Source organism: Halyomorpha halys, unplaced genomic scaffold (genome assembly GCF_000696795.3).
Source record: "Halyomorpha halys isolate HHAL.00 unplaced genomic scaffold, Hhal_1.1 Scaffold526.1, whole genome shotgun sequence".
Taxonomy (NCBI): domain Eukaryota; kingdom Metazoa; phylum Arthropoda; class Insecta; order Hemiptera; family Pentatomidae; genus Halyomorpha; species Halyomorpha halys.
The window spans coordinates 875726-876123 of record NW_027106549.1 but is presented as its reverse complement, the minus strand read 5'-3'; positions in this window follow the sequence as shown (position 1 = coordinate 876123).

The window sequence follows — 398 nt, the reverse complement described above, 5'->3', positions numbered from 1 at the left end:
TTATTTTTTTATTTTAGTATGTATGAGATCATTCATCAATATTATCTATTGCCCACAACTGTGTGGCAGATTGTAATATCTATCAATAAATAAATATATCAATCAAAAGAAAAAAAAATAACAAGGACATAATTATAATTAGATTAGATAAAACAAAACAATGGACTATTTTATACGAAAAGGAGTATGCCGAAAAATCATTATATAATACACTTACAATTTAACAAATTTAAGTTGGTCAATAAGGCGCGGATCGCGAGAAGTTCTTTCTAAGTAAGTTAAAGGTTCTTATATTGATTCGAATTCGTAAATCGTAAATTTACTAATATAATCAGAATCTACCATTCATCCCGGTAGAACTTCGTTTAAGAGTCTATTCCAGTCTAATTCTTTTAAAC